The sequence below is a fragment of the Macaca thibetana genome, chromosome 8 (assembly GCF_024542745.1).
Source record: "Macaca thibetana thibetana isolate TM-01 chromosome 8, ASM2454274v1, whole genome shotgun sequence".
NCBI lineage: Eukaryota > Metazoa > Chordata > Mammalia > Primates > Cercopithecidae > Macaca > Macaca thibetana.
This window is the reverse complement of record NC_065585.1, coordinates 101,043,164-101,070,245: the sequence shown is the minus strand read 5'-3', so window position 1 is coordinate 101,070,245 and position 27,082 is coordinate 101,043,164. Positions and strand designations below refer to the sequence as shown.

The window sequence follows — 27,082 nt, the reverse complement described above, 5'->3', positions numbered from 1 at the left end:
TTAACACTGGCAAAATAAACTTTCTAAATTGACAGACCTGTCTCAGTTACTTTTGGGTTGACAAAGGAATGCCTGGGCTGTTTGTTGAAATCCTTTGAAATCTACTGGCCACTGACTCTGCTCAGCAATGTCAGGCCCTGGGGGAAATCAAAGCCTCAGTGAACTCAAAAACCAACAAAGGGGAACTGCTATTCCCAGCTACTCCCTGGCTGCCTGGACTGTCCCAGGTCTGTGATGAAGCAGGGGGAGCCACAGACACTGGGAGAATCCGATGCAAGCCATCGTGAAATAAACCGAGCTGGTCTTGGGGAGTTGGGCAGAGAAGGAGCACTTTGGAGACAGGGCAGCTTTCATTTGCTCCTGAGATTTTGATCTTGGGCTTTATCATTTGATCCAGAGCTTGGAGGCTGGTGTCTTTGAGAACATTTTAGGTGGAATAAATGGGTGGGCAGGATGGAGCTATTCATATCTCAATACTCACGGTGTCCCTGCCAGTGCTGGAGTCCGACTCTGCCTGCACAGGAAGCACGCACCCAGCAGCTCAAGCTGACCGTCGTGGATTGATTCTAGATCCCAGAATGAGTGTTCTTGCCACAGCAAGTACTGCTAGGAAGTCACCTTTGAGGGAACTCCACCTGACAATGGTATTTGCAGGACCGCTTCCTGGGATTGCAATGCACACACATACACACACACACACGACATTTTTTCTGTCATCAAGGAGCTACAGGAGACTACCATATTATTCCCAATTGGCCGCCAAATGCATCCTTGTTACCACACTTCTTTGAGCTTGAGTTTGTCATTAGTTACCTGGGACCTCGGCATGTTTTCCTCTTCCCTCCCTCCCTTCCTCTCTCCCTCCCTGTGAGGTTAAGAAAATAAAGATAATAACAGTGAAAATCTAGAGAACCCCACATGCTTTCTGCAGAGTGCTTTAGGAATAAAAGACATTGATGTTAGTTTTTTCCCCTGTAATTAAAATGTCCTTTAAGGAGGACTGCACGCTTGACTGATGCACCCTGGGCAAAAAGCCAGAGGGCCAAACTGACCTGTGGAGACTTGTGGGGGTGGCACCTAGGGAGGAGATCAGAGACATTTCTCTACCCCACGGGGTAATGTGGGGCGCGAAAGCCACCTGCTTCCCTCTCCCAGCAACTAGCGAATAGTGCTCTGGAAGTAAGGCCCCTCTGCTCCATCCACAGCCTCAGTTCCTTCCTGGGGGTTCATCGGGGGAGGGAGGAAACTGGGGGACCCCAGAGGGCCCTCCCAGCTGTCACAGCCACGTGTCCCAAGGCAGCCGATTTTCCTTTTATTGCCTGCTCGTCTTGAGGTGCTCCCACAGCCTATTTGAGGCATTTCTGTATCGTTCTTTTCACCTTCCCCCTTACTCTGCCAGCAGAGGCTCCTCCAATGAATGCAAACTCCCTAGTCTCCCTTCCCCTGACTCCCTCTCACCTCCAAAACACTCCAGCCTATCCCAATCACATGCAAATGCAAACAGACACCTCCCCTCTGGAGTGGATTCTAGCGGATCCTCTAGTTGCCTGAATTACAAAGTTGGTCCGTTGGTTAAAGCATTCCTTCACTGGCTTAGCTTGCTGGAAAGACTTTTAAGAGACAGAAGAGGAGACAGACCCCAACACAGAAACCCGACCTACCGCGGCTTGCTCCTTGCCTTTCCTCGCAGAGGTTTTCTCTCTAGCCCTGGACTCCGGTAGGATCTCAGCTTTGAGCTCCCTGAACAGCTCCAGCCTCCTTTAAGTTTCCAGGCAGGGGGTGGGGTCGGTGGCCCCGGCTGGGCGGGTTTCTGTGTGGCGGGAGGATGCTCAGTGGACAGGGCCATGAGGGAGCTGGGGCGGGCCTGTTTTTATAAAGCAGGGGGAGGAAGTTCACGGTGGAAGCAGCACAGCCCATCCTGGCTTCGGGCCAGGCAGATTATTCACAGCCCTGATGTCATCGAATCGCAGGAATTTGGAAGTGGGACGGGATCTTAAGATTCATCTTCCTTTAGAGTCTTAATGTCCAAGACTTAAAAGGGACTTTCAGGACCCTGTGATGACAAGAAGTGTTTATAATTCTAAAGGCACCAGGCTGGGGCTGGGAGTGGGGTGCCTTCTGGAATCTGTGGCTGTAGCTCTGGCCTCTCAGGACATGAGAGGTTAAGATTGGAACACTTTGTGTGGTGGCGGGAGCTTAGGGGGGTAGCCACTGAGAAGGCAGGACTAGCCTCTGGCTCACCTGCGGTGGGAGGTGCCCCCATGGGGATTTGCTCCAGTAGGCATCTCAGGCCCAGCTCTGTAATTTTAGGGAGAATCTCTCTCTTCCCTGTAAAGTGCAGGGCTGCAGTAGGTGGCCTCTGGGGAGTTTCTGACGCCAGCATCCCCTCGAGTGGGCCCAGGGAATATACACAGGGCCTTGGGGCCAACATGCCTGAAATTCGATCAAAGCCATCAGCCCTTAAGCCCACAGAAGCCTTTCAGTGTTTGCTTGTAAAATGCCCCTGGAAATAGACAAGCCATTTCCCTTGCTGACACCTTTTCAGATGACTAAGAAATAAAAGCCCTGTGGTGTAGGGGAAAGTCTTAGGTTTAAATCTGGCTGTGCCAGTAACTGGGGTATGACCTCAGTCAAGGTTTTCAACTATGCTGAGCTCTGGCTTTTGCATCTGCAGGTCACGTGAGGATCAGAGAGAAGCCATGCATGTCAGGTCCCTGGCACATCATGGGGCTCAGCAGGAGCATCTATCATCATTGGTTCATGTCTGGCTGAGACCAGACCTTTTAAAAATTAGAGAGAGGTGAAAGAAAGAATGCAGGGAGGGAAGAGAAGTTTGGCAGAGGAAATTGCGGGATGACCGACTATCCAGGAGAGGCCAGATTTCATACATTCTGATCCTAAATATACTCATATGTGTCAAACCATGAGTGCTGAGTTTGAAGTTGAAAGGCACCTAACTGCTTTTCACATTGCTTTCAAACTGCTTTTCCACATTTTTATCAAGCTGCAGCCCTGCTGATGGTCATTGTAGAAAAGGGGCACTGGGGGTGGGTCGCCTGCTGAGCGTGGGAGGTAGACCTCCCATGAGCGGCAGCAACTGTGGGTCTGTCTGGTGGGCACGGGGCTGCTTTGCTGCAATGTGGTCTAAGATGGTGAGGTGGTCTAAGATGGTGAGGTGGTCTAAGATGGTGAGGTGGTCTAAGATGGTCAGGTGGTCTAAGATGGTCAGGTGGTCTAAGATGGTGAGGAGGGAAGCTTTTTTGGGGGGTGGGGCATTGTGGTTCAGCAGGGAGTGCTGGTCAGGAGGACTCTCATTTGAACTCTTGAGAGGATGGTTTTCCACTGAATGGTTGCACTTAAATACTGGAACTCGAACCTCTATGGAAAACAACATGGAGATTTCCCAAGTAACTAAAAATAGGACATCCATTTGACCCAGCAATCCCACTACTGAGTATCTATTCAAAAAAAAAAAAGAATTCATTACATCAAAAAGACACCTGCGCTCATGTGTTTATCACACACAATTCATAACAGCACAATTCACAGTAGCAAAGGCACAGAATCAACCTAAGTGTCCATCAATGGAGGACTGGATAAAGAAAATGCACATATACACCAAGGAATATGACAAAGCCATAAAAAACAATAAAGTCTGTCTTTTGGAGCAACATGGATGAAACTGGAGGCCATTATCCTAACTGAAATAACTCAGGGACAGAAAGTGAACGACCACATGCATTCACTCATAAATAGGGGCTAAACAATGGGAGACTGAGAGGAGAGGGTTTGCAGATCATTAGCCGGGGCCCTGAGCTTTGCTGAAATATACCCGAATGATTAAGACCCAGTAATACCCTGCAGCCCTAGAAACTGGGGTATCTGTGTTCCTTCTGAATTGAGATCGGTTTCCCTTGGACAGATTCTGGGGAAGCCTGAGAATGCAGAAGTAGGAGTGGGCAGGCTGATAAGGTGACAGTGGGAGGCTTGATTTTAGTCAAGGGATCACTTCGAGGAAAAGAAAAGAATAGAAAAAATGGGAAATAAATCTTGGTGACCTCACATCCTGGGAACATTTTATCAAAGTCCTTCGTTTTCAAAACAGAGAAATAAATCCAGGCCTAGATAACACAGATACAAAGTGGGCACAGGGAAACTGGATGGGGAATTGCTGCAGAGCTTTTCCCAGCCCGGCTGTTTCTGCAGCGGGCGCCTCCTCCGTGGAATGCATGAGTCATGCAGGTGGCAGGGGCAGAGAACAGGGGCTGCTCGGACCCTTCTCACTGGGGCAGGTGGCAGGATGGGCATTCGAAAGAGAGCCATGCTGAGACTCTTTTCAGCTGGGTAAGAAATGATGTGATGTCTCTGGAAACTCAGAGAAAGGAAAAGTGGGCAAGAAACTTATGACAAGCTGGTTTTGGACCAGAAGACGGACATTTTGTGTCTAAACTAAAATTTAATTTTGGTAGTCATCTGGTTTTCCAGGGGATGGGGTAAATGTCATGATGGATCTGAAATCGGTGTTATTGTGCACGTCTTGTCTGGGTCTCAATCTAGACCAGGAATCCCTGACCCCCGGGCCGTGGACTGGTATCTGTCCATGGCCTGTAAGGAACCAGGCTGCACAGCAGAAGGTGAGTGGCTGGAGAGCCAGTGAAGCGTCATCTGTGTTTACAGCTGCTCCCCATCGCTCGCATTACTGCCTGAGCTGCGCCTCGGTGAGATCAGCAGTGGCACTAGAGTCTCATAGAAGTGCAAACCCTACTGTGAACTGCACATGCGAGGGATCTAGGTTGTGCACTTCTTATAAGAATCTAATGCCTGATGATCTGTCACTGTCTTCTATCACCCCCAGATGGGACCGTCTAGTTGTAAGAAAACAAGCTCAGGGCTCCCACTAATTCTACATTATGCTGAGTCATACCATTATTTCATTATATTTTACAATGTAATAATAATAGAAATAAAGTGCACAATAAATGTAATCCTCTTGAATCATCCCGAAAGTATCTCCCCTCCCCCGTCCGTGGAAAAACTATCTTCTACAAAACTGGTCCCTGGTGCAAAAAAGGCTGAAGACCACTGATCTAGACTAGACTCCCATGGTGGTAACAGCACCAGTTGTGTGAATTCCACACAAACAACGAGAAACATAAAACAGGACAAGCTGAAGGCATGGGAAGAACTCTTACAAATCTTATTCTTGTTAAGAGCTGTTCACCAAACTGTAGCAGGAGGTCTTTATTCTTGCAACTCTTTGGTAAGTTTGAGATTGTTTCAAAATATTAAGTTAAAAATTGGATTATTCTCTTGGAGTAGTAATTTTTTGAATATTTAGCCTGCTGACATGCATTTTTAAATCCCCATACAAGATAATGATAGGTATTCAACATTGTTTTGACTATCTAAAAACTGAAAATAACTTAGATGTCAAAAAATAGGGGCCTAGTAGACTAGGACATGTTAGAATAGTGCAATATTGTGTAACCATTGGGATGACTGGTAACATAATTATACCGACATATCAAAATCAGTCATAAAATTGCCTTGCCCAAAAGAAGAAGAAAATAAATTTGTACATGAGCTGTGATATAAATAATGTAGGTCAGGCATTGTGTGTCACGCCCATAATCCCAGCCCTTTGGGAGGCTGAGGCAGGCAGACCACTTGAGGTCACGAGTTCGAGACAAGCCTGGCCAACGTGGTGAAACCCCATTTCTACTAAAAATACAAAAATTAGCCAGTCGTGGTGGCGGGCACTTGTAATCCCAGCTACTCGGGAAGCTGAGGCAAGAGAATCACTTGAACCTGGGAGGTGGAGGTTGCAGTGAGCCAAGATTGTGCAACAAAAGTGAGACTCCATCTCAAAAAATAATAGTAATGTAAACACTACATAGATGTATGGATAGAGATTAGAAGAGAAAATTAGATGTTGGAGTACTGTCATTATTGGTGAATTGTTTTTCAGTTCCTTTAGTGATGCTTCTAAATGGCTTTCATAAAAGTAGACGTACTGGCTCCACACTGGGTGACCAGCCCAACACTCTCTCTCTGGCCCTGGAAGGGCCTGGTTGTTCATGGAAGCATGTCAGAAGAATAGGAATTTTCCTTATTCCTTATGATGGAGTGTCCATGAGTTTATTCAAATTATTTTTGAACACATCTCATTTTCAATCAATTCTTTTGTGGAGTGAGTTGAGTTTCTTAGATTGGTTTGCTGATTCTTCAACACAGAACTTTCTCTGCTCCTAAATCTACCTCTTTTGAGCCTCCTAACACATCCCACATCCCCAGCTATCAATCTTCAAATAAACACCCCCCCCCCAACCCTGCCCCGAGCTGGTGAATATGCAGACTACTGGAATGAGCCTGCGCCTGGAAGTCAAAAAGTTTCCTTTCTCTCCTCTGAGGTCAGTTGTGCGACTCTGGGCAAGTCCATTTGCCTTTGCTAAGCTATAGGTTCCTTGCGTTTCAGATAAGAGAAGTAAACTCACAGGATTATTATTTGACTCAAATAGGATACCATGGGAAGGAAAACACTTTGGGACATGCTATTGGTGACTTAGTAAACTGTTTTATAAACATTTTTTGTAGCTTTGTTCTTTAGCTATATCCATCCTCAGAAGGAAAGAACTTTGCAAGGGAAAGCCTCATACTCTTCTCTCAAAGATGAAGAAAGGAACTTTAAAGAGCCCCTGACTGAAATTTTCTCCAACTGTCTCCTAAGCAACATAGGTCACACACACGAAAAAGAACCAAGGCTACAAAGTTAAGAATTGGAGAATTCTCTCAGAGCAGTAATTTTTTTGACTATTTAGCTGATATGGTTTGGCTCTGTGTCCCCACCCAAATCTCACCTTTAACTGTAATCCCCATAATCCCTACGTGTCAAGGGCAGGACCAGGTGGAGGTAATTGGATCATGGGGGCGGTTTTCCTCAAGCTGTTCTAGTGATAATGAGTGAGTCTCACGAGTTCTAGTGGTTTTATTATCGTCTGGCATTTCCCCTGCTTGTGCTCATTCTCTCTTCTGCCGCCCTGTGAAGAGGTGCCTTCCTCCATGATTGTAAGTTTCCTGATGGTCTGCCAGCCATGGGGAACTGAGTCCATTAAACCTCTTTTCTTTATAAATTACCCAGTCTCGGGTATTTCTTTACAGCAGCATGAGAACGGACTAATACATTAGCCGAGTAAAATACATTTTTAAAATTCCCATACAAGATAATGATAGGTCTACAACTTTGTTTTGACTGTCTAAAAACCGAAAAACAATAGTAGTTTAAACAAAAAACAATATCACTGCACTAAGTGGAAGATAATAACAGGGGAAACTGCGGAGGGAAGAGAAGGGATAATAATAGGGGAACTCTGTGCTTCCTGTTCAATTTTTCTGTAAACCTGAAACTGCTCTAAGGAATGTCTATTAATTCAAAAAATATTGACAAGATGCAGTGGTTAACATCTATAATCCAAGCACTTTGGGAGGCCAAGACAGGAGGGTTCGCTTGAGTCCAGAAGTTTGAGACCAGTCTGGGCAACAGAGCAAGACCCTGACTCTGAGAAAATATTTTTTAAAAGTCATTCAGGGCTTGAATCTGGGAGGTGGAGGTTACTGTGAGCTGAGATCGTGCCATTGCACTCCAGGCTGGGCAACAAGAGCGAAACTCCGTCTCAAAAAAAAAAAAAAAAAAAAGAAGAAGCCATTCAGGAGGCTGAGACAGGCAGACCACTTTAGCCCAGGATCCCAGGGCTGCAGTGAGCTATGATCATGCCACTGCAGTACAGCCTGGGCAACAGAGCAAGACCCCAAACTCTAAAAATTAAAAAAAAGAAAGTACTTGCAAATGAAAAATATTATCATTTCTGATATTATAAAATCATATCTATATTTATGTATGCATATTATACATAAGAATTTAATTTTATTTGCAGAAATATTTGGTCTGTGAGAACATTCACTGCCATCTGCTTATTTACATATCCAAGTATATCATAGCTAATGAATATAGGAATTTTATCACAGTCTTATAATTTTAAGGGTGTCTATGGTCAATCTGTTCGGTAAAATTGAGCTACTCTTTATTTAACTTAATTAATTTTGAGACAGGGTCTCACTCTGTTGCCCAGGCTGAAGTGCAGTGGCATGATCTTGGCTCACTGCAACCTCCACCTCCCCGGTTCAAGTGATTCTCTCACCTCAGCCTCCTGAGTAGTTGGGATTACAGGCACTACTTAGCCATGCCTGGCTAATTTTTTTTTTTTTTTTTTGATAGAGACAGGGTTTCACCATGTCGGCCAGACTGGTCTCGAACTCCTGAACTCAAGTTATCTGCCTGCCTCAGCCTCCTAAAGTGCTGAGATTACAGGCATGAACAACTGTGCCCAGCCTACTCCCTATTTTAAACGTGCAAACTCTGCAAAGTGGCTGTGCTGAGGCACTTCCAAATGCCACCCGGCTGGTGCTGGAGTTTTGGTTTCTGCTCTATGGGTCCTTCTTCTTCTGGACCTGGTGCCACCAACCTTTGCAGCCTCCTATGGAGGATGGTGCTTGTTTCCTTTCAGCCTTTCTGGTCATTTCTTTTCTTGTTTTAAAATAACAACACCAGGTCAGGCGAGGTGGCTCACTCCTGTAATCCCAGCACTTTGGGAGGCCAAGGTGGGAGGATTCCTTGAGCCTAGAAGTTTGAGACCAGCTTGGGCAACATGGCGAGACCCCATCTCTACAAATAATTCAAAAATTAGGTGTGGTGGCACATGCCTGTAGTTCCAGCTACTTAGGAGGCTGAGGTGAAAGGATCCCTTGAGCCTGAAAAGTTGAGGTTGCAGTGAGCTGTGATCGCATCACTGCACTCCAGCCTGGGAGACAGAGTGAAAGCCTGTCTCTAAAACTAAAAAATAAATAAATAAACAAACAAATAACACTGAAAATAACCAAAACCAAGTGAATATGGATAACTCAATTCCTTCTGACCCCAGGGTGACTCCAGAGTCCCAGGCCATGGCTGCGTCTGGGGTGGGCTCCTTTGGGAGAGTGGCCAAAGCCCTACTCACCTCAGTAATGAGATCACTCAGACCTGGGGGCAGGCGCGTTCCAGGAGAGCATGATGACTTCCGCAGCAGAGGCTCTTGCATCAGTTCTGGTCACCCACGGGAGACTGCATGTGCTCGGGGTGACAGGAACACCACTGTTTACGTGGGACCCACCTCCCGCCATGGCATCACAGGACTCGCCGCCCCGGCCTCCTTCCTGAGTCAAGCATTTTTGTCCAGTGAATACAGCTTTGGTGCAGCTTTCCGTATCTCCTCTCTCCTCCTCGCCAGGGGAAGTGACACATATTTTATAGAGCTGTTCTTTTGCTTCATTCTAACTGTACATTTTTTCCTCTGTGAGGAGTTTGCGCCAATCGAAATGAACTTGAGATCATTTTCCCCCCAGCCTGTCTTTATCTAGGGGCACACAGCTTCCTGTCTGATTTTAGTCACCGATTGGATTGATGGGCTTAATCACATTCCAAATGTCCGTTGTCCTATCTCCCTGTGTGTGCAGGACTGGCTCAGTCTGCAGCTTTTATTAGAAATCAACAGAAGCCACCAGAACACAGAGCCCTGAATGAGCACTATGGACCCGAATCATCCGACCTGAACTCCAATGTAGAAGAAAGCCCCTCTGCACGCACCTGCTGACCTGCCTGTCACCACTCTCACAGCTGTGCCGGGACAATGGCACAGACCCACCCATTCCAAAGTTACCATCTGATATGTGTGGGCTCATGCAGAAAGTATGCTATAATGTGAAGACATAAATCAGATGGAAAAACACATTGATGCCAACTTGTTTTTTTTTTTTTTTTGAGACAGAGTCTTGCTCTGTCACCCTGGCTGGAGTGCAATGATGTGATCTCGGCTCACTGCAACCTCCGCCTCCCGAGTTCAAACGATTCTCCCGCCTCACCCTCCTGTGTAGCCCACTACCATGCCCGGCTAATTTTTGTGTTTTTAGTAGATATGGGGTTTCACCATATTGGCCATGCTGGTCTTGAACTCCTGACCTTAGGTGATCCACCCGCCTTGACCTCCCAAAGTGCTGGGATACAGGCTTGAGCCACTGTGCCCGATGCCAACTTTTAAAAAATGCACACTCCCTCAAAGGGTTAACAGCACAGGAGAGGTTGTTGCTAAAGGTTTGCAAGGTAATTGCTCTGAAATCATATTAGAAACCAAAGCAGTAAGTGTGCTTCCCCAGTAGAGAGTGTTGACAGGGACTTGGGTTTAGAATAAGAAGGAAAGAGTTTCCAGCATGTCAATGGGCACGGTGGCAATGGTTCACGATGGGTCATTGAGTCTAGGCTGACAGAGGGCAAAGGGCTGAAAGATAGGGAGGAGTAGCGCTGAGGAGCTGTGGAGACTCCAGGAGCAGGAGGCAGGGAGCTGGGAGGGCCATCACACACAGCTGTCCCCCTTAACCACAAGGATGTGTTCCAAGATCCCAATGGATGCCTGAATCCATGAGTAGTACCAAGCACTATATATAAAATGCTCTTCCCTATACATCCATACTTAGGATCAAGGTTAATGTGGCCGGGCGCGGTGGCTCATGCCTGTAATCCCAGCACTTTGGGAGGCCGAGGCAAGTGGATCACTTGAGGTCAGGAGTTCGAGATCAGCCTGGGCAACATGGTAAAACCCTGTCTCTACTAAAAATAAAAAACTTAGCCGGGTGTGGTGGCGTGTACCTGTAGTCCCAGCTACTCAGAAGACTGAGGCATGAGAATAACTTGAATCCAAGAGGCGAAGACTGAAGTGAGCCGAGATCGTGCCATTGCACTCCAGCCTGGGCGACAGAGGGACACCGTGTCTCAAAAAAAAATTAAAAAAAAAAAAACAAACAAAAAAACATGGTTAATGTATAAATTAGGCGTGGCAACAGACTAACAACAACAACCAATAGTAAAATAGAACAATCATATCAAGGTACTATAATAAAAGTTATGTGACTGTGGTCTCTCTCTATATACCACTTTCTCAACTTATTATAGTTCTGAGCTGGGCACGGTGTGGCTCACACCTGTAATCCCAGCACTTTGGGAGGTCAAGGTGAAGGATCGCTTGAAGCCAGGAGTTCAAGATCAGCCTGGGCAACATAGTGAGACCGACCTCATCTTTACAAAAAAGTACAGAAAATTAGCCAGGCATGATGGTTTGCGCCTGTGGTCCAGCTACTTGGGAGGCTGAGGTAAGACGATCTCTGCAGCCCAGGAGGTCAAGGCTGCAGTGAGTGCTATACCACGGGTAGTTACCCTGTGGAAAGTGAAACCACAGATAAGCCAGGGGGGTCACTCTAACATGGAGCAGAGAAGGAAGCAGCGGTGGGGAAATGAAAGTATTCTGAGTCATCAAGGAAGGTGACAGTGATTCCTGATTCTGCATGGCGTGGCCCTCCAAGTCATCATACCACCACCACGATACCTCAAGGATGGTAAGGATTTGGAGAGAAGAGGGAGAGAGGAAGGAGAATCGAACAAGGAGAAGCAAGAGAATTCCCCAAGAGCCTGCCTTGCAGACCCCAGGTGGGCCTAAGGACCAACTTTGTAAGTGCATCGCCTTTCACAAAACTCCTTCATGCACACCACCACATCTGCTCTTCACAAGTGTCATATCCTGAGAAACAGACAGAGATGGTGTCATACCCAATGCACAGAACAGGAAACCAAGGCCCAGAGAGGTCAGGTGACTTGCCTATGGCCACAGGTTTGCTCATCGGTACATAAGGGAAACCAACAAGGCCAACCACAGTGGAATCTGGGTTCCAGCCAGGGCACCATGCACAGAGACACTCCATGCCTTTGGGCCACCTGTCAGCCTCCCAGAAGGCAGCTCAAGTGAGGACGGAGTTTGTTGATGTTTTGTCTGCTGCGCTGCACGCAGAGCCCACACCAGAGGAGAAACACCGATGACAGCATGCTGGCCAGGAGGGATTGCGGTGGCAGTTGCATGTCCTGTGGCTTCCTGGAGCTCAGGCTACCCCTGCAGATGCTGCGGCTGGTCCCCAAGGCAGAGGGGGCAAGTGGGGCTCCTGTCTCCGCAGAACATTCCTGAGACTTTGCATGATATTTCCTCCTGCTTGCTCACTCATGATGGGAACAGAGAACCCTTCCTGAGTCCCACAACTGCCCCACATCTCCTCTGGGGCCTTCTGTGCCCATCTCCCAGTTAGGAGCCCCCGGCTGAGCACAGGAACCATTGGTCTCAGTGGCTGCAGCCCTCCTGGCCAGAGGGCAGGTGCCAATCCGGGAAGCTGCAGCTGCGGTGGCACTTTGCCCTCACAGCAGCCTCCACCGTGCGGGGCCAGGACAGGTGGCCCATTTTGCATCCCCACAGATGCCAAAGGCATCGCCTGGCCAGAGTCTTTAAGTTGTCCCTGCAGATGTTGGCAGCCTCCTGGCCTGCGCTCAGCCACTAGGATGTCAGAGCAGCAGGAGGTTGTGCTCCGGAAGGGCAGAGCTGTCCTGGCTGTGCCACAGGGCCCGGAGGGGAAGCCATTTTCCAGCTGAACGAGGCTGAAGGAGGCCAATGGGGGAACAGGCCCACACGTGCAACACATCTACCCAAAGGCCCTGGCATCCCGCATTAACATCAACATGATCCAGAGGTCAAACCACACGCAAAACCATCTGCCGTGAGCCACTGAGCAAGCCACTTCGCTTCTTGGACCGAGTTTCCTCATCTGTAAAATGGGAATGTGAGCGGGGCACAGTGGCTCCTGCCTGTGACCCCAGCACTTTGAGAGGCTGAAGCAGAGGGATCACTTGAGCTCAGGAGTTTGAGACCAGCCTGAGCAACACAGTGAGATCTCGTCTCTACAAAACATTTTAGAAAATTAGCCTGGCTTGGTGTCTGCCTGTGCTAACAGTGACTCGAGAGGCTGAGGGTGAGGTGGGAGGATTGTTTGCTTGAGTCCAGGAGGTTGAGGCTGCAGTGAGCCATGTTCATGTGACTGCACTCCAGGCTGGGTGACAGAGCAAGACCCTGTCTCTTAAATAAATAAATAAAACAAAATTAAATAAAATGGGAATGCACCTGACACTATCTACCCTAAAGGGGGTTTAGAGGATCAAAGGAGATTTTGTGCAACATTTCTATAATCAAGCATACATTAAATTATTATTCCCTAATAAGTAACTTTGTAAACTGCACAGACCAGAAAGGAGGATCGGGAGCAGAGAAGGTGGGAAGGAATGCAGCTACCTCTGCAGCTCTGCCTGGGAGCCCAGCTGCATGGGATGTTGTTCAGGCCGCCCTGGGGTCCTCCAGCTGTGCTAGTGGAAGCACTGGGGGTTTAGGGGGTCAACAGTGCAGGGAGCAAAGCACCCAGTGGCTGAACGGCACCATTTCCCTGAAGCACTCCTGCCTCCCCTAAAAAGCAAGTAGTGCCTGACTGCCAAATTCCTATAAACGATTCAAGGTAAAGGAATAAACAAAAATACATCTGAAGTGCTCCTATCCAGCAGCCAGGAGTTGGACAAAAAGTCAAACTCAAGTGTGTATTAATATATTAAGTCACCTACCCTCCCAAGCTGAAAGGAGAATGTGCTTCAGTGGATGGTCCAAACTTCCTCAGTGGTGACAGAAGACATCAAAGGACCAGGGCCCCCTGTTGGTGTGTGCTGGCACGCCCACCGCAGAGAACATTCTGGGAACCCAGGAACCTGCATTCTTATTTCCTGGTGGTTTCAGGTCCCTGGGAGAGGCTGTGTTCCTGAGAGTGACTGCCATTAGCAAACGCATGTCTCTGTGATTCTGTGTGGCTCTCTTGTGCCCCCAACAAGATTATCCAGCATGCAGGGGAGGCCTCTGGGGTCTGGCCTCTTGCTGTAACCAACCGTGACCACTGGCACTCCTGTTGTCAAGGTTTCAAACATTTCACCACCACGGGTTCCCTTGACCTGACTATAATTTTAAAAACAGGCCAGGTGTGGTGACTCCCGGCTACAATCCCAGAGCTTTGGGAGGCCAAGGTGGGAGGATTGCTTGAAGCCAGGAGTTTCAGACCAGCTTGGGCAATATAGCAAGACCCCATCTCTAAAAAAATAAAAAATAAAAAATTAGCCAGGCATGGTGGCACACACCTGTAGTCTCAGCTACTCAGGAAGCTGAGGTAGGAGGATTGCTTGAGCCTGGAAGATTGAGGCTGCATTGAGCTATGATTGCTCCACTGCACTCCAGCCTGGGCGACAGAGCAAGACCATGTCTCTTGAAGAAAAAGGGTAGGGAGAGGAGCAGTGGCTCACTTCTGTAATCCCAGCACTTTGAGAGAGTGAGGCAGAAGAATTGCTTGAGCTCAGGAGTTTGAGGCCAGCCTGGGCAACATAGGGAGATCCCGTCTCTACAAAAAAAAAAAAAAAAAAAAAAGTCTCAGCCAGTTTAATGTCATCATCACTTCCTAAGAAACTGATTTGATCGTTTGTCAAAATCTGACATTTATAAAATCTGACTGTATAACACTTCCTCGGACAGAACTTCTGCCAGGTTTCCCTGCTGTTCTCCTATCCCCAGAGTCCTCTCTCTGGTTCTAGGACGTCCTGGAAGCTGTCCTCAGGAGCACTGTGCCAGGAGGGGAATCTCTCCTGACGGAGCTTTTCCTGATCCAGAGAGGCTGCTTCACATCACAGTTTCACTCTGGTCTACTTATTAGGACCCAGGAAGCCTTGCTTCCATCAAACAGAACCTATGCCTCTAATTCAAGGCACAGGAGGGGCCCTCACTCCCCTGGGAATGAGAAGGACAAAGATGAAAACACGCATATGATTATGTGCTCAGCCTTCTCCTCCTCAGTGCTGGGTTCTGCTAGGCCAGGTAGCGTGCTGCAGAAGCTGTGACATTTGTTCTTGGCCCTCAGGACAAAGTCTCAGAAGTCTAGGGAAAGGAGACAGGGAAGTGCTAGAGCTGACGGGTGGAAACACTTTTCTGGGAAGGGCCGGGTGGTGAATAGTGTAGGCTGTACAGGCCGCATGATCTCTGTCGTAACTACACAATTGTGCCCTTGCAGTGTGAAAACAGCCAGGGACCCTATGCAATGAGTGTGGCTGTGTTCTAATAAAATGTTATTTCTAGGCCAGACACAGTGGCTCATGCCTGTAATCCCAGCATTTTGGGAGGCTGAGGCAGGTGGATCACTTGAGGTCAGAAGTTGGAGACCAGCCTGGCCAACATGGTGAAACCCCATCTCTACTAAAAATGCAAAAACTAGCCAGGAGTGCTGTCGCGTGCCTGTAATCCCAGCTACGCAGGAGGCTGAGGGAGGAGAATCACTTAAACCCGGGAGGCGGAGGTTACAGTTAGCTGAGATCGTGCCACTGCATTCCAGCCTGGGTGACAGAGTGAGAGGTTATTTACAAAATCGGGTGGTGATTTGGATTTAGTCCGTAGGCTGTTGTTTGCCACCTTACACTAGAGAGGAGACACACAGGACAGAAGCAGCTCAAAGGAGGGACGGGTCGCTTTTACTGAGCAGGGGGTTAGAATGGGACAGGCTTCGTAGGACAGGCATTGCTGTGCAGACCTGAATAAGGGAAGTAGGCATTTGCCAAGCAGGCTGGGGCGAGGGGCACTGCTGGAAAGGGGGGCATAGGTGGGAGCCCAAGCCCTGCAGCATGGCATCGTGGCGGCCGTGGCAGTCTCAGCCCATCAGTGTGGCTGGAGTTGGGGGAGGTGAAAGCCAGAGATTAGGCTAGACAGGGAGGCGGGGCCAGCTCTGAGAGGCACTGTGAGCCACGCTAAGGGCTTTGGTCTTTATCCTCAGGGCAGGGAGAATAGGAACTAATGGAGCCTCTGGGTTTCATCGCTGTTCCAGATAGTTTACGTAAATGATTAATGATCTCATTCATTCTCACGAAATTTGATGAGGTAGGTGTTACACATCCCATTTTGCAACAGCAACACTAGCTCAACGTTCACTGCTTTCTCTAAGTGGCAGAGTCCGGTCCAACCCAGATCCTCCAGGAGCTGGACCCCTGCTCTCTCCACAGCGCAGCCTCCAACGGAGCCTGAGACCCAGGATGCTTTTCCTCCCTCATCCTACTGCCAGGAACCACCCCCCTCCTCACCCCACCAGCAGGAAGGGTTCAGAGAATGCCACGATTTCCCAGAGTTGGACCCTGGAACCTGGGGTGGTACAGGGTGGGGACCTCAAGGCGTTGGCCACTCACTCTGGGAAGCTGCCTGGGGATGCAAAAGCCTGGCTCCCTTGGGGAGAAGGGAGTGGAGTGTTTGTCTGCTCTGCTCCCTTCGTCCTGGCTGAGACCCACCCGGAGCCCACCCAAGGGGTCGTGGCTCCGCAGCTCTGTGACTGAGGTCACCAGGCGAGAGGAATTCCAGAGATTCCTGCTGAGGCGTCAGCCCCAGCTCATCTCCTCTCTGCACCCAGTTTACTCGGTTGCTTAGTTGCAGAACATTTTGGTTCTTTTCATTCCACTCTCTGAAAGTTGGAGCCATTTGCAAGAACAGGTCCCTTTTCCTCTGTCATATGCACCAGGCATTTGGGGAATCCTCACCGAATATCTGTTGAGTTAAACAATTAGTACTGAAGTGCATCATTTGTACAAATGCCTTTTATTTACTCCTTCACATTTACTCCACACCAAGCAAGACCTTCTGCCACCATTTTATAGAGATTTATCTTTAAAGAAGTCTGGTTCAGCCAAGTGTGGTGGCTCATACCTGTAATCCAGGCACTTCGGGAGGCCGAAGTGGGTGGATCACCTGAGGTCATGAGTGTGAGACCAGCCTGGCCAATATGGCGAAACCCTGTCTTTACTAAAAATACAAAATTAGCCAGGCATGGTGGCAGGTGCCTGTAATCCCAGCTACTCGGGAGGCTGAGGCAGGAGAATCGCTTGAGCCCAGAAGGTGGATGTTGCAGTGAGCTGAGATAGCACCACTGCACTCCAGCCTGGGTGACAGACTGAGACTCTCTCTCTCTCTCTCTCTCTCTCTCTCTCTCTCTATATATATATATATATATATATATAAAATTTTAAAAACAGCAAAGAAATCTGGCTCCTTGCAACTCAAAGTGTGGACTTGGGACCAGCAGCAACTGGGAGCTTGTGAGAAATGCAGATTCCCGGGCTCCACCCCAGACCTGCTGAACTAGAAGCTTTATTACAAAAAGATCCTCCAGTGTTTCATGTGCACGTTAAGATCTGAGAAACAATGGAGACGTGACTTTGCACTTGTACCCTGAAACAATCACTAACCCCAATTCCATTCCTTTGATAACTTCTAAAGTGATATTCTTTATATATTCAGAATCAAGTTACATTCCGAGTTCAGAAAACATCATGAGCCCCTACAAATTTCCTCTTCCAAATTCTTCCCCTTGAGTGTACCTGTCCCATCCCTGTTTTTGGCAACAATAATGGTTTTAAGTAGGTAAGAAGGAAGTGAGTAGAAAAATGTTGAAATGACACATTTGAGGGTGACAGCCGAACACCTCGTCTCTGAAATTGCCACTCTGCGTAGGGTGTGTACATCCTGTGCCCTGTTAATTCATTCCTTTGCCAAGTCTTTAGCCATCTAAAGAGAAGATAAGGTGGTTTTTCCAAGGTCACGCACATAGCAGCAGGGATGGGGAGAGGAGAGGGACACGTAAGCCCAGAGGATGCCCTGGTTGTGCCAATGTCCCCGGAAAAACAGGAGAAACCCATGTGCCAGGCCAGTGCCCTCTCTTGCCGTGGCAGGCAGGGTTTCTACATTTCTGGCTGCAGCAGCTGCTTCCTCATGGCCACTGCCTGTGGTGGAAGGAAGAATGCCAGCTCCCACATCAGACACCTGTTTTAAATCTTAGTTCCACAATTTACCAGTAGTGTGGCCTTCAGCGAGACACATGCTCTCTGAGCCTGTTCCGACAGGGACAATATTCACTTTGCAGAATAGCTCTGACGACTGAAGAAAACATGTCAGCTGGGCCTGCAGTGTTCAGCTTGTATTAGATGTTATTTCTCAGAGGGGTGCCCCTAGTCATCTCCCAACCACGTGTTGTACACATTGCCACCTCGTTCCACAACCTTCACTGACACTCTGCTACCTGTGGGAAAATGTGCAGACTCTAGAACTCAAGGTCTCCCGGATCTGGTCCCTATCTCACACTTCCAGCCTACTTCTATCCTAATTCTCCTTTAAATGAAAGTGTGCTAACAAATCTGATTTTCTTATTTCTAATTTACATAATATTATTTTTTCTAGAAATATATAGACAAGTCCAATGGCACAGGAATCCCCAACCTCCGGGCCATGGACTGGTACCAGTCCATGGCCTGTTAGGAACCGGGCCACATAGCAGGAGGTGAGTGGCAGGCCAGCTAGCATTACCACCTGAGCTCTGCTTCCTGTCGGATCAGCAGCAGCATTAGATTCCCACAGGAGTGTGAGCCCTATTGTGAACTGCGCATGCGAGGGATCTAGGTTGTGTGTGTGCTCCTTATCAGAATCTAATGCCTGATGATCTGTCACTGTCTCCCATCACCCCTAGACGGAACTGTCTAGTTGCAGGAAAACAAGTGCAGGGCTCCCACTGATTCTACACATTATGCTGAGTCGTACCATTATTTCATTATATATTACATGTAATAACAATAGAAATAAAGTGCATAATAAATGTAATCCTCTTATATCTTCCTGAAACCATGACCCACAACCCTGGTTCATAGAAAAATTGTCTTCTACAAAACCAGTCCCTGGTGCCAAAAAGGTTGGAGAATTCTTCAACGGACTGTTAAGAGTGCTGGTTGAGACTAGGCTCAGTAGCTCACATCTGTAATCCTTTGGGAGGCTGAGGTGGGCGGATCGCTTGAAGTCAGGAGTTCAAGACCAGCCTGATCAAGATGGTGAAACCCCATCTCTACTAAAAATACAAAAATTAGCTGGGCATGGTGGCACATGTCTGTAGTCCCAGCTACTGGGGAGGCTGAGGCAGGAGAATCGCATGAACTCAGGAGGTGGAGGTTGCAGTGAGCAGAGATCACGTCACTGCACTTCAGCCTGGGCAACAGAGTGAAACTCCGTCTCAAAAAAAAAAAAAAAAAGTGCCGGTTGATTATAGGACTTAAGCCACTTAATTGATGACTTCTCTTATGCCTGCTAGGGAATTTTGGTGTTTTTCTTCATGGGCAAATAATATTCCTTATTTCCAAATAGCTGTACCTCCTTTTTCTATTAAAATAATCCTAAGGTTATTATTGGTAAAAGCGTATTTAAAGTTTAACCCAAGTTCCATTTAAACAACTACGTCAAAGTGAAGTTGGCCTCTTCCACTATTAATAAATCTTCTCACTATTTTGCAACATAGATGACTTCATTCTGTTAACTGTTAACGTTAGTTATGGGATTTTAAACTGATAAGAGTTGGGTGTATAGTTCCAGTTAATTTTTTATGCTAACTACGTAAGTTTTTGTCTTTGCTCACTTTTATTATTACTTTGTTATTTTCTTTTGTTGTTGTTGTTTTTTGTTTTGTTTTGTTTTGTTTTTGTTTTCTTGAGATGGAGTCTCACTCTGTCACCCAGGTCGGAGTACAGTGGCGCAATCTCAGCTCACTACAACCTCTGCCTCCCAGGTTCAAGCGATTCTCTTGCCTCAGCCTCTCGAGTAGCTGGGATTACAGGCTCATGCCACCATGCCCGGCTAACTTTTGTATTCTTAGTAGAGATGGGGTTTCACCATATTGGTCAGTCTGGTCCCGAACTCCTGACCTCAGGTGTTCCACCCACCTCGGCCTCCTAAAGTGTTGAGATTACAGGTGTGAGTCACCGCACCCGGCCTACTTTGTTATTTTCATACAGCACTGTTTCTTTTTTTTCTTTTTAAAAATTTACATCACACAGGTAGTGTGCCGACATCTTGATAAGTTTTGAGGGAGGCACATCCACCCATGAGCATGAAAACTCAACCATCTGCTTATGAGCTACGAAAGGATTACGTAGCACTTCTTCTAGATTCCCAGTGTTGTTCATGTCAATGACTGAATATGAATATTTTGGGAAATGTTAAACACAATTTAATTAGACTTGGGAAAGGACTAGGGTGAATTCAGAGTAATCAGATGTCCCCAAAACTACCCCTAGTAAATTAGTTTCTTGGACTGAGCTATAATTTGATCATCGAAACCTTTTAGCATTCTTACCATGTTCTGACTCATGTCCTTAGAAGTTCCAATAAAATGCATCATATTATGAATTACAGATTTTTCATTGAGGAGAGAGAGGGGTGGTGTATGAGCACTTTATGGACTGTTTTATTAATTGTCAAATTCTCCTTTGGACTATTTAACCATGGAGACCTTCATTAACATTGTAGTCTAAGCAAGTGAATGTAGCCTGTTGATTTAAATTTAAAGTCTGCGCTTTTCCTAACAGTTTTTTATTTTCTTCTTTTGTGAGATGGAGTCTCACTCTGTCACTCAGGCTGGAGTGCAGTGGTGCAATCTGTGCTCGTTGCAACTTCTGCCTCCCGGGTTCAAGCAATTAACCTGCCTCAGCCTTCCAAGTAGCTGGGATTACAGGTACACGCCACCATGCCAGGCTAACTTTTGTATTTTTACTAGAGACGGTGTTTCACCATGCTGGTCAGGCTGGTCTCAAACTCCTGACCTCATGATCCTCCCGCTTTGGCCTCTCAGAGTGCTGAGATTACAGGTGTGAGCCACTGCACCCGGCCTTCCTAACAGTTTTATAACTACACTTGTACTGACTCTTCTATTCAACCAAGGCTTTGCTGATATGGTGGGCAAATAAGCTGAGGTTATAGGAGAATATCATTTCTAGAAGAGGTTCTCAGAGAGATATTAGCACCACACATTTAATGTTAAGCCATTACTTGCAGTTCTCTGGTAAAAAAATTCTTTGTCTGTATTTAGGACAAAACATGGTGAGATATCTACTTCTCGTCAGGGTCTCGACTTATGTATTCTCTAATATTAAAATCATTTTTGTAATATCACCTACTTACAAACCTAAATGTAATAATTTATTTAGTCAAGAATTATCAACAGATACTAAAACCATCAGGTGAAAGGTTATGGTAAACAGAATATTTTCATGGCACTAAATAATTATGCACAGATTCATTGCGAGTTGCAAAGAGAAAATGTAGTTTTATGATGGAGAGATCTGGCAGTCACCACTTTAATAAGGCAATCAAAATTAGCCTCACAGATAGTGGAACAACCTCACCCAATGTACCTCCTTATGTGATGCAAAAAGTACACCCTATCATTCATGAACTCTTTCTTGTCCACAATGTTTAATCTGAGTCTATTCAAGGTGGTAAATGTAACTTCCAGGTCCCTGGAAGCAGAGGGGATAGAGAAAAACTTTAAAAAGCCATCAAGAGATCAATTACACAAATCTAGGCAACTTCAACCTGTGTAACATTCCACAAGACAACTGTCCCAGACTTACCACAAATTCAAGGTCAGCCAGATGCAGTGGCACACACCTGTAACCCTAGCACTTTGGGAGGCCAAGGCAGGAGGGCCACTTGAAGCCGGGAGTTCAAAACCAGCCTGGGCAACATAGTGAGACCCTGTCTCTACAAAAAAATGTTTAAAAATTAAACGGATAGGGCACGGTGGCATGTGCCTGTGGTCCCAGCTACTCAGGAGACTGAAGTGGGAGGATCGCTTGAGCCTGGGAATTCAAAGTGCAGTGAGCTGCGATCGCACCACTGTACTCTAGCCTGGGTGGCACAGCAAGATCCTGTCTCTAAAAAAGAAGAAAAAAAAAATTAAAGTTATGGAGGGGGAAAAAAAGGTCTGGGTGTTTCAGGGCTAGGCTGAAAGGGATGATGGAAGAACACACAACTAGCGCTTGCAAACAATGACAGCTACAAAAGACATTCCTGGGATCATTTCAGAAATTGGAATACGGTTTGCATGTAGATGATCTTATGGAAATATGATTTGTTCTTATAGGTCTGATAATAGTACTGTGCTTACATAGGAGATTATTCTTAGAAGATTAACACTGGAGGCTGGGAGCAGTGGCCCACACCTGTAATCCCAGCATTTTGAGAAGCCAAGGTGGGCAGATCACCCAAGGTCAGGAGTTTGAGAACAGCCTGGCCAACACGGTAAAACCCTGTCTCTACTAAAAATACAAAAATTAGCCGGGGGTGGTGGCTGGTGCCTGTAATCCCAGCTACTTGGGAGGCTGAGACAGAAGAATCGCTTGAACTTGGGAGGTGGAGGTTGCAGTGAGCCGAGACTGCGCCACTGCAGTCTAGCCTGGGTGATGAGAACGAAACTCTGTCTCAAAAAAAAAAAAAAAAAAAAAAAAAAAAAAAAAAAAAAAAAAGGCCGGGTGAGGTGGTGGTGCCTGTAGTGCCAGGTTTTTGGGAAGCTGAGGCAGGAGCATCGCTTGAACCCAAGAGGGGGAGGTTGCAGTGAGCCGAAATCATGCCACTACACTCTAGCCTGGGTCACAGAGTGAGACTCCATCTCGAAAAAAAAAAAGAATATTCACACTGTAATATTTAGGGATGACCTGTCATTCATAATAATTTCTACAGCTTATTTTCAAATGGTATAGCAAAATCTAAACAAACATTTTCTATTTAGCTATCTATGTATCTCTCATCTGTCCACCTAAGAGACAGGTTGAGAGAGAAAGAATGCACAAATATGATAATATGTCAGCAATTGTTTAATCTGGGTGGAAGGTGTATAGATTTTCATAGTACCATTCTTTCAACTTTTCTGTGTTGGAACCCCTCCCCTTCAAAAATGGAAAAATAGTTTTAGCTTCATTTTTATTTCAGCTGGAGCCATCCATGATTTAGTTGAAACTTAACTTCACTTTGTAAATCTTAAACATACTGTACATTGGTGAGTACTGGTTTAAGTGAATGGTATGAATTCAGTTACTATGTTAGAATGAAATTTACCATTCCGAGGATAGCTTAGTTAAACCCTCAGGTATCACTTGATTTTTCAAAATCACTGCTGATTTCCAGGTGACACAGTCGAACAAGATATGGTGAACTGCCTCATGGTGTGCTTGCTGCCAGGGCCCTTGAGCTTTCGGTGAACGAGGGGCCCTTATGATCAGTGTGCTGATGCTCCCATGCATAGTTCTGCTGACAACTAACAGTGAAGCCAGGCCCAACCTCTATGCTTCTGGGCCTATAAAAGCCCGTCTGTGGGTTTCCATTGCCCGGCTCTCATATAAGCTAAGTTAACTCGGGAAGCTTTTGTGTCCTGTGTCTGTATTATTATTACTTTTTTTGAGACAGAGTCTCACTCTGTTGCCCAAGCTGGAGTGCAGTGGTGTGATCTTGGCTCACTGCAACCTACATCTCCGGGGTTCAAGTGTTTCTCTGCCTCAGCCTCCCAAGCAGCTGGGACTACAGGCACCCACCACCACACCTGGCTAATTTTTGTATTTTTAGTGGAGACAGGGTTTCATCATGTTAGCCAGGCTGGTCTCAAACTCTTGACCTCAAGTGATCCGCATACCTCGGCCTCCCAAAGTGCTGGGATTACAGGTGTGAGCCTCCATGCCCAGCCTGTGTCGTTATTAAAGCACAAAATCAAGTAGTTTACATAAATGTAAATCCAATTTACAAGTATTATAGGACGCATTAGTAACTTAAACATTGTTTATACTTAACAATTAGCCTTCTCATATAGTGTAATAGCTATTGCTGTTGTAGATACTAATCTTCCTTTAGAGGCTTAACAAGATAATAAAAGTAATAGGGTTAGTAATTCAGGGAGGTGGGAGGATTTGTGGTGAATTAATTAGATTAATTTAATTTTATATTTATTTCTACTTTATACTTTTTTTTTTTTGAGATGGAGTCTTACTCTGTCACCCAGGCTGGAGTGCAGTGGCCTCGGCCTCCCGAAATGCTGGAATTACAGGCGTGAGCCACCGCGCCTGACTACTCACAAACATTAAGTAAACAGCATTTCCAGATTGCACTTGGCAAGCTGTGATCCTATTTTTCGGTTTCCATGGCCATATCAGGATTGCAGCATCCTTCATATTTAATAAGATACCATGTGACCTGGGTGATGGCAAACTGTATCCATATGATTTGTGCACTTTTCTGTTTTTCTGCTAAGGTTACATTAAAATAAAACAAAACAAAAGATATCCAACATATGAAACCAGTTATGCATGACTATAGATCTATTAGTCATGAATTCATTGTCATAATGTTTTATTTAAGAGAATGAAGGTTAATTTTGGGTTGCATGATCTTGAAGAAAGATTCAGATACTAGCTGTCTATATTTCAGCCTAGAAATTGCTTTGAACAGTGGCCCAGTGCCAAGAAGAAGGATCCTCGGCCAAGTACCTTGGGGCACATCTATGGTCCCAGTACTTTGGGAGGCTGAGGCAGGAAGACTGTTTGAGCTCAAGAGTTGGAGACCAGCCTGGGAAACATAGTGAGACTTCACCTCTACTACAAATTTTTAAAAAATTAGCTGGGTTTAGTGACACACGCCTGTAGTCCCAGCTACTCAGAAGGCTGAGGCAGGAGGATCACTTGAGCCTAGGCGAATTGAGGTTGCAGTGAGCTATGATTGTGCCACTACACTCCAGCCTGGGTGACAGAGCAAGACACTGTCTTAATTAATTAATTGATATACAAATTTCCTACATTCTATTATAATGATTCCATACAACTAGAGAGCTGTAAATAGTTAATTTAGACCTACCAATAAAACAGTAATGTTTACGTAGAGGAGGAAAGATCATTTTCTATTATACACAGTTCTTTTTTTTTTTTTTTTTTTGAGACGGAGTCTCGCTCTGTTGCCCAGGCTGGAGTGCAGTGGCCGGATCTCAGCTCACTGCAAGCTCCGCCTCCTGGGTTCCCACCATTCTCCTGCCTCAGCCTCCCGAGTAGCTGGGACTACAGGCGCCACCACCTCGCCCGGCTAGTTTGTATTTTTTAGTAGAGACGGGGTTTCACCGTGTTAGCCAGGATGGTCTCGATCTCCTGACCTTGTGATCCGCCCGTCTCGGCCTCCCAAAGTGCTGGGATAACAGGCTTGAGCCACCGCGTCTGGCCCACAGTTCTTAATTGGAACTGAGAAAATAACTTTTATGTGATGAAAGTGAGCCTTTTAAATTAGCATCCCCAGGCTGTAATCCCAGCACTTTGGGAGGCCTAGGCGGGCAAATCACTTGAGCCCAGAAGTTCAAGAACCAGCACGGCCAACATGGCAAAACTCTACCTCTAATAAATACACCAAAAATTACCTGAGTGTGGTGGCGGATGCCTGCAATCCCAGCTACTCTGGAGGCTGAGGCATGAGAATTGCTTGAACCCAGGAGGCAGAGGTTGCAGGGAGCCCAGATTGCACCACTGCATTGGAGCCTGGGCAACAGAGTGAGACTTTGTTTCAGGAAAAAAAAAAGAAAAAAGAAAAGAAATTATTCAACCCCAGAGAGGCATAAAAATGAGCCAGCAATCATGTCCTGCTCCCCACTGAGCTATGTGTTCATCTATTGAAACTACTTTTTTTTTTTTTTTTTTTTGAGACGGCTAGTGCCACAAGTAGTGAATTAACCTAAGAATGGTGCACTGCACACTATGACACATACCCTGTACCTTATAACAATATACGGCCAATCACAAATCAGTGCTATTTCTGTAAACAATGAGAATTCTGGACAAGCAACTTTGTATCCCCCTTTTATTGCCTTTAAAAATCCACTTGTAGCCAAGACCAAATGGAGCTTCTATTCGAGGTTGCTTGAGTCAGAGTCCTCTAGGCAGCTGTCCTCACGTTGTCTCAAGTAGACTCTTTAAATTATACTTTGTGTCTCAATCCCTTCCTTTTAGGTGGACAGGATAGACCCCTGTAACAAAAGACAGATTACAAGAGAAAAAGCAGCAGATGTTTAATTACATGTGTGCCTCATGTATACATGGGTGATACCTAAAAAATGAGTAAATCCCAGGCATGAATCACTGCGTCCAGCCACTTTTTAAATTTTAAACATACTGCACACTGGAGAGTACTTGTTTAAGTCAATGACACCATTCACTTAAATTCAGTTGCTAGGATGAAATTTACCATTCTGAGGATAGCTTAGTCAAACCCTCATGTATCATTTGAGTTTTAAAAATCACTGCTGATTCCGGGGTGACATGGTCAAACAAGATGTGGTATGCCTTACAGTGTGCTTGCTGCTAAGGCCCTTTAGCTTTTGGTGAACGAGGGGGTCTTATGATCAGTGTGCTGACAGCAATCACATTCTACACATTCTACTCCCCCTCTGTTGAGCTATGTATTCATCTCTTGAACCTGTTGCTATTACCACAGGTAGCTATAAATTAACACAACAATGCTATAACAGACACTATAACCCACACTCTCAGTTTAACGATGTATAGCCAATCAATAACTCATGTTGTTTTAATGTAAATTCTTCGTAAACAACTCAGAAACTGCCTCTTCTCTCCCATAAAAATCCACTTGTAATTGCTGCTAAGCAGAGTACGTATTCAGGGCAACTTGAATCTGTGTTCCTGGGTTGCAATCCTCAAGCGTGACTCAAATAAACATTTTACTTGTACTAATTTTGCCACAACTTCTTCCTTTTAGGTTGACACCATAAGGCCAGGAGCCCTTTTGAGCCAGGTACCAAGTCAATTCCTCCAAAACGCCTTATTGGTTCCTTAAAGTCCTCTTTAGTTCCCAAAAACAGTCAGGTCATATCTGATTCTGTGCACGTTCTTCTCATGTATGGCTCAGTGAAATAATTGGTAATATCACCAGTGTTTCCAGTTGTGTTCTATTATACACAGAACAGATTCTCATTGAACCTATGCAAAAAACTACATTGCCATGAAAATAAGACTGCTTCGTAAGAGTTCTGAATTCCAGATGGAACAGGTAGAGAGAAAAAAATAAATACTTCAATTCTGTTTACAAACGTATAATTTACCAGATTGCTGTAAATTATAGTTAGCTTAAGAAAAAGAAAAAAAAATTTCCTTAAATCAGGAAAAAACAAAACATTTAAAAAAGCAATGTTTCAAACAAGGAGTCATAAAAATTATAATCAG

General features: G+C 46.0%; 2 protein-coding genes and 1 non-coding gene across 4 annotated transcripts in view; 1 reads left to right on the top strand and 2 right to left on the bottom strand.

Moving 5' to 3' along the window:
- The window catches only part of PLAT (plasminogen activator, tissue type), a 40,484-nt gene extending 31,252 nt beyond the window's left edge, over nucleotides 1-9,232 (bottom strand). The window contains exon 1 of one of the 2 annotated variants that reach the window (XM_050800407.1): nucleotides 9,051-9,232. The gene's annotated coding sequence lies outside the window, so the exon portion shown is untranslated. Of the gene's footprint in view, nucleotides 1-1,661; nucleotides 1,895-9,050 lie in introns of those variants that run through there. The other variant, XM_050800406.1, reaches the window with a different exon arrangement.
- Nucleotides 1-27,082, top strand: part of POLB (DNA polymerase beta) — a 679,334-nt gene that overhangs the window by 504,959 nt on the left and 147,293 nt on the right. The window lies entirely within an intron of this gene.
- LOC126961952 (small nucleolar RNA U13) lies at nucleotides 19,870-19,971 on the bottom strand. The gene has a single exon (XR_007728529.1). It is a non-coding gene; the product is annotated as a small nucleolar RNA U13 (small nucleolar RNA).